General features: G+C 49.7%; 1 long non-coding RNA gene across 1 annotated transcript in view; it reads right to left on the reverse strand.

The window, feature by feature from the left end:
* Positions 1 to 8,781, reverse strand: part of LOC115292726 — a 37,620-nt gene extending 28,839 nt beyond the window's left edge. Inside the window, exon 1 of the long non-coding RNA XR_003909108.1 lies at positions 8,706 to 8,781. This is a non-coding gene — a long non-coding RNA (uncharacterized LOC115292726). The remainder of the gene's footprint in view (positions 1 to 8,705) is intronic.
* Positions 8,782 to 10,092: the final 1,311 nt, after the last annotated feature.

A 10,092-nucleotide genomic window follows, 5' to 3' on the forward strand; every position in this document is an offset into this window, starting at 1 on the left:
TACAAAAGGCAGTTCCTCCCTTTGTTTACAAAAGAGGGGTCTAAGGTCCAGAGATATTTAGCAAATTATCTAAGATCACACAGCAGGACTTACTTGAGCCACACCCTGAGGTGTCCACCACCCCACCCTGCCAAGTCTGGCTTGGCCTGGAGGGCAAGCCCTCCTGGGGGCAGCTGAGCAACCATCTGCAAACCCCTCCCCTGGGAGGTGATCCTGGAGATGGGTCCAACAATCTGTTTTGCAGTTCAGGTGTGTCATTTCCTGAGCCCTCAGGTGGGGGCTGGGGTTGGGTATGGCCCTGTTGGCATGAGTTCAGCATCTTCATTTCACACATGCAGAACCGGGCTCCAGGCACAGGGCCACACGTGCGGCCAGGAGCCCTGGTGCTGAGTCAGATGGAATAGCACCCCAGTCCTCCCCAGGCCACTACAGCCTCTTGCCGACTCCTCTAGACCCCGGCGGGCTCCCTGTCAAGGCCCTCCTCTCAGGTGCCACCCTTATCAAGTCTCAGACAGCCTGGGTTCAAAATATAGGCTCTTTTACTAGCCATGTGACCTTAGGTAAGCTCTCTCTCCGAGAGCCTGTTTCCTTATCTGTAAAATGGGGTATTACAGCCTTCCTAACAACTTCAAAGGTTGCTATGATGACAAAACTACATAAAGTTTAGGGGCACCTGGGTGGTTCAGTCCCTTAAGCATCTGACTTTGGCTCAGGTCATGATCTCTCAGTTTGTGAGTTTGAGCCCGGCATCGGACTCCGTGCTGTCAGAGCAGACCCCACTTCAGATCCTCTGTCCCTTCTTTCTCTGCCCCTCCTCTGCTGACACATGCTCTCTCCCTCAAAATTAAACATTTAAAAATTGTTTAAAAAATAAAGATTAAAAATTATATATGCATATATATATATTTTTTTAAAGTCCAATAAAAGACATAGTCATTCCCTTCTCCTCCCTTCATTTATCCTGTGTTTAAGCCTAGTACAAGCCCAGTTTAGGAGGAAAAAGTGTCCCCAGCAGAGTCAAAAGTCCAGCTATTCAATATCATAGACATCTCTGAAATCCAAGGCAAGATTCCCAGCCTCTGTTCTTCCATCTAAAAGCATAAACATGGTGGAGACAGGAATGAGACAAAAGAGGTGAAATAAAGCAGTGGGAAGGGAAGGGTACAAACCCGTTTCTGGCTTCCTTGCATGCCCACGACCCACACTGAGGTCTGGCTGTGGGAGAAGGCCCATTCCTGGGTCAGGGGAGGAATCCTCTCCCCCTCTTCCTCCTAGGGCCGTTCGAGGGTCTGCATGACTCATCCTCCACTACAAGCAGCTCTTTTTTGTTAAGCACCAAGCTGGGTGCCCTGCCTGCTGGCACCTGGCCCAAAAAAAGAAGAGTCAGGAGCTCTGGGGATGGTCTGGCCTCCTCTGGGGTTCCAAGGCTAGCTCTCATTCCCACCTGCTCCCTGATGCTACTTCTTTCTGCTCAAACCTTGGAAATTTCCAAGGACCTGAACTTGTAGGGACAGAAAACAAGACAGAGCTTCCCAAGGAGATTCCCATGAGGCTATGCTATAGCATATAGGGACCCTAGACCCATAATGTAATCATCTTCCCAAACCCACACTTCTCCTCAATAGACACAGAGCAGAGGCTCCTGAGTTTATCTTCCCCAGAAAAAATTAAATCTACATCTTTATTACCTCTTAAAAGCATTTTGTTAATGGCTTACTATGTGCCACATACTCTGCATCATCTCAGTGGTCATATGAGGTGGAGGTTAATTAGCTCATTTTATAGATAAGGAAACTCAGAAAGGCTAAGTGAGTTGTCTAAGGTCATATAGTTCCCATGGAATAGAGCTGAGGACTTACGGTTGGATGCCTTCAGAGGTGGATACTGTCTTCAAACTCAGAAAGCCTTTATTCCCTCCATTCTACCTAAATGCTCCTTTCAAATATCCCTTCTCTGCCTGAGAATAGATATGGCTCTTCTATACCCATGGCTATAAGGTAGAGCCCCACAGAGCATACCTTCCCACTGACACTGTGCCCCTAACACTTCTGTGACGCCTGTTAATCTCCCACTCCAATCACAACTTCCAACCCTGGCATCTGATCCGTTCCTGGTCCTCTAGGGTTAGGCCTGTGAAAGACACAACAGGGGAGAGAGGGAGGAGTCCTCATAACCACCACTTGCCTTTTTCCTGCCTGGTTGTTTGAAAGGGTGCTTCCCTGGACATCAAGCAGAAGAACAGAAAGAGAAACTGGATGCCTGGGATCCATGCCACAATGTGTCTGTACTTGGGGGTGAGGGTGGGGAGGTGAGGACCAAGCTTTGGTGCCTTGTTAGGGGTGGGGGTGGAGTAGAACAGGGCATATGCTACATACCACTGTGGAAGAAATGGCCAGAAGAAGTCACAGATATATCTAAGGGAAAGTGTAGGGGTTGTAATTTGTGAATTTTCTTACTCTCTTTTATAGCCCTAAATATAGGAATTCCTTCCTTTATCTATCGAACCTAAACATCCACTCATCCATCCAACTATCCATTCATCTAATCATTCAGCCACCTAATCATCTAATTATTCATTTATCCTACCATCATCTATCTTTCCATTCACTCATTCATTAATCTACTCATCCCCCCATTCACCCATTCATCTAGATATCTATCTTTTCATCTATGCTTGTGTATCCATTATTCTTCCCATCTCTCCATTTATCCTTCCTTCCTTCCTTCCTTCCTTCCTTCTTTTATTTTGAGAGAGAGAGAGCCTGGGGAGGGGCTGAGCTGAAATCAAGAGTTGGATGCTTAACCAATTGAGCCATCCAGGCACCCCATCCATTCATCCTTCTATCCACTCATCCATTCACTTATTCTTCCATCTATTCATGTGTTCACCCATCCATCCATCCATCCATCCATGCATTCTCTCATCCATACACCTGCTTGCCTATCCTTTCATCTGTCACCCATCCATCCACATATCATTCATTTATTCATTCAACTACCCATCACTCATTCATCAAACTATCCTTCTTTCAAAATATTCACCTGTCTCTCCATCATTTAATCTATCCTTCCATTTACTTTTTCATCTAATCATTTCATCTAATCATTCACGCATCCATTCATCCACTTGTCCACATATACATACATAAGTACATGCTTACTTTATTCCATGCATCAATACATTCATCTAATAACTCATTAATACAGAATTAAATTAAATAATTTAATAAAGTTTTCAGCACAGTGCCTGGCACAGTAAGCATTCAATTATGGTAATCACAGTAGATTTTAAGATTTTATCTGAGAAGCAGAATAGTAGGGGAATAAAAAGTATCAGCGCTGGAACAAGACTACCTGGATTCAAATCTTGGCTCTGTCACTTACTAGTTCTGTGACCTTGGACAAGTTACTTAATTTCTCTTAACCAAGCTTTCCCATCTGTAACATAGAAATGGTAAGAGTACATTTCAATTGAGAGTTAGAAATGTAGAGTTGTTCTGAAGATTAATTACTAAATGTAATACACTTAGAATGGTGCCCCACACATAGTAAGCTCTCAACATATCACTATTACTATCCATTCATCCCTCAGGCATTATTGAGCCCATTATTGAGCCGGACCCAGGCCCATCTTCCTGTGAGGCATGCATCATAAAGATGTGGTGCTCCTTCTAGGGGCACACATCACAGCAGAGAAGACAAATGGGAACATTTACAAGGTAGTGTAATAAGAGCTCTCAGAAAGTCATGAAGGATGCCTGTAGGAGCAGTGAGGGGGGTATTTCCCACACACCCACCTCGGCCTCTTCTCTTTACTCTAAAACTCTCATAGGCAATCTTACTTATTCTCTGAACTTGATCACTGGCTTCCATGCTCAGACCTCACTCCTGAGCTCCAGATCCACATATGCGGTGGCATACTGGGTATCTCTCCTTTTTTTATTTTATTTTATTTTATTTTAATGCTTTTTATTTATTTTTGAGAGACAGAGAGAGACAGTTTGAGCAGGGGAGGGTCAGAGAGAGAGAGGGAGACACAGAATCCAAAGCAGGCTCCAGGCTCTGAGCTAGCTGTCAGCACAGAGCCCGATGTGGGGCTCAAACCCACGAACCGTGAGATCATGACCTGAGCTGAAGGTGGACGCTTAACCGACTGAGCCACCCAGGTGCCCCTGGGTATCTCTCCTTGAAAGCTCCAAACTGAATCCATTGTTCTCCTTCACCCATACTCTTCTTCCTGTACTTTCTGAATCTATAAATGGTCCCAAAGTACACCCAAATGCCCAGTCCTCAGAAGCACTAGGCTCAGACGTCTATTGTCTCTCCCCTCCCACATCTTGTCAGTCATTAAGCATGTTGCTTCTTACCTCTGCAATATCCCTTACACCTGCCTCCTCGTCATCTCTACACCACCTCCTCCTCACCCCATCCCCATCCAGGACCTTATTACCCTTCACCTACACTTGGCCTCCTCCCCTGCCTTCCTGCTGCCATCTCTGTGTCCTCCAGAGCATCCTACACCTGTCTCCCTCCACTTCTGAAGACACCATTCTCATGATGTCACTCAAAATTCATTAATGACACTTGGAATATTTCTATGTCACCCTATTACTTGTCTTCCTCCTCCACTAGATTGTAGGCTTCTTGAGGACAGCTCACTTACTTCTATTGCCTGAAGCTCAGTTTCCGGTAAAGAGGAAATCTCAATAGGTGTTTGTTGAGAAGCTGCATGATTTTAGAAAACTAGTGAGAATGGGAGAAGGTGCAATGAGGGGAGAAAAGGGGGACTTGAGTCATATAGGAAAGTCTTTACCAGCTGCTGTCAGAGAATTTTGTTAAAAATTAGCAAAACTAGAAAAGGATTGGTCAGCAAGGTCACGGTGGCAATGTCTGTGAGTGAGAATAGTCCAATACCCCAGAAGACCCCCAGGTCGGGAGAAAAAGGGGCTTGGGGACCAGAGATTTCAAAACTAGGCAGACAGGAGGGAGTGGTGAGAGCCTGGGATATCAGACTTCCAGTCTTGGAGATGGTTCGATGATAACAAGAATCAATGTGTAGCTCAATGTGCTGCTGGAGGCCAACTGGGAATGAAGATCACTGGAGGGGGCACCTGGCTGGCTCAGTCAGTGAATGAGCTCAGTCACTCTCAGGGTAGTGAGACCACCACTAGCACCACCACCATCACCACTGAAGGTGAGAAGTCCAGCTAGAGCTGAAAAGAATCTGGTCAGCCAGGCACCAAGTTCAAGGAAGAAGCCTGACTGTGAACATGAGGCTCAGGAAAAACGAGGGAGGTGAGGATGAGATGAAGGTAATGTAAGGGAAGATTTCAATAGTGGAAGTGGTTTCAAAAGTAAGCGGAGAGGACGTTGGGAGCACAATGCTTGGGAGTGGTGCTGGCATGGCGGTATGGGTGGGAGTGGCAGGCTCTGTGGGAGGCCGTGGTGGCTAGGGAAAGCCAGCTTCTGTACCCCCCACATTCCTGGAGACACACCCTTGCCTGGTCCCTCCAGACCAGTACCTCTCTCACCTGCCCCAAGTTCAGTGCCCAGAGAAGGGAAAGGGGTTCAGGGACAATTGTTTCCTGCCTCTCCTTCTCTGTCAGGGCAGGATAAAGTGGGGTAGGGGGTCTTCACCAGCCAATAGTCAGGAGCAGGGCAGCCACCTCTAGGTTGATGTTACAGCAGGCCTTCAGCCAGATCCTGAGTCTGTTTTCATTCCTGCCCCATGAGATGGGAATAATTAATGAGAAATGGAGAGGGGGGCAGGGAGGGTAAGTGTATGGACAGAGCTGCTTGCCTGTCAGACCTGTGCCCCCACCCCCAAGCTGGACCCAATGCATTCCTGGACTGTGCTCCTGACAGATGCCTTCAGTGCTCTCCTCTTCCCTCTTCCCTCTCTGAAAAAGTAAAGCTTAGGTAGCCCTTGCCCATGTGTGCAGAGCCCCTTCCTTGGGGGGAGAGTGTCACTTTGAAGTAGCCCGGGAAGGGTCTGAGTGTGCCATCCAGGTTGCAGTGCTTCTAGATTCCCCTGGGCCCTCTTCCAAGGTGTCCTGATAGAGTGGGAAGAACCCAGAATAGTGGATAGGTTATATACAATTCTGATCTCGGCTTTGCCATTGACTGGTTCTGTGACCTCAGGCAAGCCATGTAATCTTTCTGAGCTCTTCTGTAAAAATGGGGATAGAACGCATCAGGTACTCAGAAATGCCTGTTGACAAATGTGCCTTGCAGCAGGGAAGAGGTAGAGCAGAGGCTACAGAAGTGGTGACACAGAGGGTGCCCAAGGAACACTGTGGAGCCGTAGAACTGCTGGGACCAGGTGCCCAAGATCGGCCCTCAGCTAGGAGACGCAGATGGCTGAGCTGGGGATGAATTATGAGGAAGGAAAGGCTTACTCAACGTCATATGTCCATGACCGTGTTTCTTCCTCATCCTCTGAGCTAGAATGTCTCTGTGCCCCTAGACTGCCCGGCTCATACAAGCCCCCAAGACTTTTGCATAGATTGTTTCCTTCTCCCTTCCTGCTAACTGCTAATAGCCTCCCAGGCTTACTTTAGGTCCCCTCTTCAAGCACCCTTCTTTGACAGAGCCTAGTGCTCACCACAACTGCATCAGCTGATTTATATATCAGTGATCCCCTCTGCGCTGTGTGTACCTCCAAGGAGTTGGAGCTGCCACTTGCTCACCTTGGTATCCCCAACTTCATACACCAAGACTGGCATATGGAAGGGTCCAACTGAATAAATGAATGAGGGAGGGAGTAAATGAAGATATACTCAAGGTCAGATACCAAAAGATTAAAAGGGCTTGGATGGTAATGGGGGCCCCAGCTCCATCTCCTGGGCACCAGATAACTGGTTAGAGGACCCTCAGCCTTGTCCAAGACTAGCTCAAGTCTCTAGAGCTGTGATTTGGTCCCATATCCATTAACATTTACCTTGACTTATAATTTTCTACATTTCTTCATATGATTGTGACTAGCATCTATGTTCCTATCAGACTGTGCTCTTTGAAGTAGTGGTATCTCTAGTTTTGCTCATCACAAATTCCTAGTGCCCAGCACAGCACCCGGAATAGTAGATATCCAGTAAACTTCATTTGAAAAATGAGTGAATATTGGAGAGAAGGAGCTCCCCCACCCCAAGCCAGATCCCAGATCAGTGTGCTAAGAGGAGAGATGCAGAAACCACATTCCCTCCACAACCTGCTGCATTCTCTACCTCTTAATGGACTTTTGCACCCTCATTGCCTTCCAACCACCCAAACCCCAGCAGTCCTATCCCAGGAAGTAGGCCAGGGCCTGGGCTAAGTCTGCAGGAGAATGTCCAGCACCATGTGAGTGGCAAAGGGGTTGATGGATTTCCCCCAAGTGCCTTGATTTATTGGACTCCTGCTATGCCTCAAGCACTATTCAGCATTTTCCTATCTTATCTTATATGTTATTCAAACCTCATACCAATAAAAATATTAGCTGTAATTTTTGAGTACTTCCTATGATCTTGGCACATATTTTACATTCATTAGCTGATTTAATGTTTGTAACAATCTCATGAAGTAGGAATGATTACTATACCTTTTACTGATGAGGGCACTGAAGCACAGAGAAGTCGGCCTGCCCAAGGTCACAGATAAGGAAGGTGGGCCTTGACCCCAGGTCTGCCTAGACTCTAAATCTGCAGCCCTTCCCACTGCACTACCCCAGTCCCCCCAGATTTCCAGTTTCTCATCCAGGGTCTGGCCACTCAGGGTTAGACCTAAGGCCCGCTGTCCAGGTCCTTCTCCCTTACTTTCCATACCTGTCCATACTCTCAGAGTTTAGGTCATTTGGGGGAGCAACTGCCCCTCTGAGGCAGATGGGATAAGGGAGGTTTGCTAGAGCTGCCCCTCCCCCAGCCTCAATACCCCTGCCCCACTGGCTTCCCTTTTTAAGCACTAACTTCGGAGATCTAATTTTCTGCCCCCAGGAGTATGTAATTAACTAAGACTGGGCAGATTAAGACGTCACTGCCTCTCATTCCTTTTCTGCCCCCAGAAAAGAGAGACCCCTCCTGAATACCCTCATTCTTTTTCTGCCCTAACCATGCCCCATGCCTCCCAGCATCCTAGTTCAGCGGAGGTCTTCAGGACTCATCCCAATCCCCTGGGAGACAGACACAGGTTAGCTGGGTTAGGCCTCCCAGTTAGGAATGTACCAGAGCAGGGACTTCAAGGAGGGGGCCGCTTTAGTGCTTTGTGGTCTTTGCATCCCTTCCCCCACCTCTTCTCAGTCACCAAAGCTCTAGCCATGTGTAGGTTGGGTAGTTGGGACAGAGAGGGTTTTGTAACGAGGACATGTGAACCTGAATAAAAGAGGTGACTTAGACACATGGTGTGGGTATGGCTTGTTTAAGTGTAGGGTGTCCCTGTCTGCTGTTTCAGTGGTTAAGTGAAAGGAGAGAGGCAGGCATGCAAGGGAGTACAAATCTGAACACACACGGAGGGAGGTGTGTGCGGTGGGCTGCACAGGGCACATCCAACAGAATGTCTTACGTACTTTGGCTTTCTGGATTCAAGACGACCCTCGACATCCTTCGACATCTTCGGCCTGGGGTGCACACACCAAGTGCCCCCTCTGTAAGGCTCCTGGCCCCCAGTTCCTCCCATGGCGCTCAACGTCCACCATCCAGCCCTCCTTGCGGACCCAGTAGGGGGCGATATCTTACCTCTCCGGATGGAGCCCCCATCCCAGGCTCCCGCTAAGACTGTTAAAGTGGCGGGTAGGGCGCTGAGGGGGTCAGTCCAGGAAGACTTGGGCCACAGGCCCTTCCTCACCTCATAGCCTCAGGAACAGGAAGTGGACACTTGAGCAGGCGCTTGGAAGGCCCCTCCCCTTTATCTGTACCCTCAGCCCCGGAATGCTGCACAGGGTGTGCACGACGCCACTCCGCACCCTGTCCCCTCCCCTAGCGGCCCCGCAACACCTCGCGCTGTTGACAGCTCCGGCGCCTGGGCCCAAGGGGACCTCGCGCCGACAACCCCCCCTTCCCCGCCCACCCCGCCACCCTTGGCAGTCCCCGGCCACGGAAGAAGGGCTCGGAGGAGCTCGGTGCCCACCCCCTCCAGACCCTCGGCAACATGGAGGGCCGAGCCTGGCGGGGCGCCCCTCCCCCGGACCAGCCACTGCAGCTGCGCGGCGGCGCTCGGCTCCGTGGGGGGAATACTAAGGAGCTGGCGCGGCGGGAGTAGGGAGTAGCGGGAGCAGCAGAGCGCAGGAGCGCACGGCGGGAGGGGTTGGAGCGGGCGGGGAGTCCACCCCTCGCACCGCCCGCCCCGCTGCGCCGGCTCTCAGCTCGCTGGCCCGCCGGACTCGGAGGGCCTGGTCCCCTGCACCTGCAGTAGCTACCCCGTGCCTCCCGGCCGGCTGCAGCAGCGCCTACCCCGGGTTACCTCCCCCACTGAGAACTCTGCCCTGCCAGGAAACGTCTGGGAGATGTGTGGGGCCGTGGCGCGTGAACCCTGAGATCTATGAGGATTTGTCCACGCCCCTCCCCCTACCGGGTCCAGCCAAGACTCTGATTTAGGGAATGCGGGTACCTTGGAAACCTGTTCCACGCCCTGCAGAGGTTTACTGCCAGACGGTCCCTCCTGACACTGGGAAAAACGACTGCACTTGCCCCGCTCCAACCCGCGTGTTTCTGCATCCAAGGGGCCTCTGAGGGCCCCCCCCCCCCCCCCCCCCCCCGGATTTCTCCTTTGACATTTCCAGAAGCTGTTTTCCTAATCCTCTCCTTGGTTCTTGTTATTTATCCTCTGAACCTTTCAAGTGTGTAGGCAGTCTCTGGGTGGGAATCCCAGCCCCGGGACTCACTTACTGGCTCAGCGACTTTCAGCAAGTTACTTAACCTCTCCCTTTCCTCTTCTGTAAAAAAAGAGATAAAAATACTTCCTTCCCTGGCTGGTTGTTGGGAGATTAAATAAAGATCCATGTATAAATGGAGTATTTTAGCCCAGAGCCTGGAGCACAGTAAACGCTCAGTAAAGAGTACCCACACTTCTGAGTCTGATGCTGCTTAAAAGAGCTAGCCTCTGCATCTGAACACCAGTGGGTTC

Source organism: Suricata suricatta, chromosome 5 (assembly GCF_006229205.1).
Source record: "Suricata suricatta isolate VVHF042 chromosome 5, meerkat_22Aug2017_6uvM2_HiC, whole genome shotgun sequence".
Classification (NCBI taxonomy): Eukaryota; Metazoa; Chordata; class Mammalia; order Carnivora; family Herpestidae; genus Suricata; species Suricata suricatta.